Genomic DNA, 1,748 nt, shown 5'->3' with positions numbered 1-1,748 from the left:
AAGCCCAAGTCGCAGCCTGGAGAAGCCCCCTGACTGCGGTGCTCCGTGTGTGGGGCTGGCAGCTGTGCCCCCCGCCCAGTGCTGCAGCCAGGGGCTCCAGCCTGCGCCCCACACGCTGCTCCCATCCCTGGGCCGCGCGGGCTCTTCTCCAGGCTCCTGTGGCCCCGAGCCGGGTGCCCACGGAGCCCCGGCCCCGCTGGGCTCTGGGGCGGGGGGGCACCACGGCTCCCCGGGCAGCGCCCGGCCCTCGGCCCCCTCCAGAGCCCGGCGCCAGCGGCGCTGGCCGGGCCTCAGCGCTGTGCGGGCAGGGGAGGCCAGGGCGGGCCGCAGGCAGCGCCCGGCCAAGGGGCTGAGCCCGCGCCAACCCTTCCCTCCTGGCGCTCTCTCCAGCTGGCAGAGGACAGGAGCCGAGCGGCCGAGCACTCGCGGCGGGCCCTGCCGTACCTGCGGAGCCCACAGGAGTCCCTGCGACAGGCGGCCATCAGGTTCATTGGTGAGCCACGAGCCCGGGGCCCCTCCCCTCCCCGCCCCGCCGCAGCGCGGCCCCAGCCCCGGCTGCTGCCCCGGCAGCGGGATCCGGGCCAGGGGCCGTGGAGCCCCGCCTGCCCTCGGGGCTGCCACCGCCCTCTCGCAGCCGTGCCCTCGGGCGTCGGGATGCGGCGAGGGCCCGGGCTGAGCCCTGCCGGGGCGAGGAGAGCGTGCGGCCGCAGGGCTGGCAGCGCCGCTGAGAGGGAGCTGTGCCGCTGGGGCCGTGACAGGCTCTGTGTTCCCAGGCATCGCCGGGCGGCACCTGAGGGGCCAGCAGGAAGAGCTCCAGCTCATCTGCGAGGGTGAGTGAGTGCAGCCGGCTGTCAGCGGGGGCTGGCGGGGGGAGCTGCAATCCCTGCCCCGGCTGCGGAGGGCTCTGCTCCCTGCGCGGACGAGCGGCGGCGTGGGCAGAGCACAGAGAGGTTTCAGGGGCGCGTGGGGGATTTGTGGCCAGCACCTTCAGATGTCCAGGGGCCTTCGATCCCGTTGGTCCCTGCTCCCTCTTGGCCATGGCCAGAGCAGGCTGGGATGGCCCTGGCAGGGGGGGTCTCCTCGGGTCCCCGCAGATGCGGAGTCTGACCGTGCCTCTGTTCCTCTCTCTTGCAGCCCTTGAAGACGCGTCCCGTGACATCAGCCCTGCCGTTTCCAGCCTGGCGCGTCAAACAGCCTACGTCCTGCGGGCCCTGGAGAGAGCTCCGCGCTCCATCTTCCAGGTGCTGCGAGATGGACTCCGCAGGGCATGCAGGACACGGCCTCGTCTGTCGGGCCGTGGCTAGCTGCAGTGCTGCAGCTCTGCAGCGACCTGATCTGGGAGGCTCTCTCTGCTGGGGCCACCTGAGCCAGCGGGCATTTTTCTTTCAGATGGTTCTTTTCTTCTTTTGGTTTTTCCTTTATATGTAAATATAGAATGTGTTTGTCTGAGACTGAACCATCGATATAAAGTTTTTTTTCTCATTATGAAGAAGCTACAACTAAAGATGCCTCCCTGAATGGTGGGACTTTGAACTGAAAGTCAAACTGCTGATTAGATAAATTGAGTTTGGTTGGGGGGAGAGCGCAGCTCACAGAAGCCAGGTTTACACAGACCACCCCAACCAATCGAGGCGGGGGGAGGGGGAGGGAGGAAGTTTCAGGTTCACGGAGTAACCTCTGGTCAGAGGCACTGAACAGCCATCCTCCATTACATAAACCGGCCCGGCTGTGGAACTCCCAACCCCACA

The 1,748-nt window shown here is 67.7% G+C and overlaps 1 long non-coding RNA gene across 1 annotated transcript; it reads left to right on the top strand.

Moving 5' to 3' along the window:
* The first annotated feature begins 501 nt into the window (after positions 1 to 501).
* Positions 502 to 1,451, top strand: LOC125322141. Its single transcript, XR_007201864.1, has 2 exons — positions 502 to 830; positions 1,135 to 1,451. It is a non-coding gene; the product is annotated as an uncharacterized LOC125322141 (long non-coding RNA).
* The last annotated feature ends 297 nt before the right edge of the window (positions 1,452 to 1,748 follow it).

This window comes from Corvus hawaiiensis, chromosome 2 (assembly GCF_020740725.1).
Source record: "Corvus hawaiiensis isolate bCorHaw1 chromosome 2, bCorHaw1.pri.cur, whole genome shotgun sequence".
Classification (NCBI taxonomy): Eukaryota; Metazoa; Chordata; class Aves; order Passeriformes; family Corvidae; genus Corvus; species Corvus hawaiiensis.
Note: the sequence above shows the minus strand (reverse complement) of the source record. Positions and strands in the feature narration are given on the sequence as shown.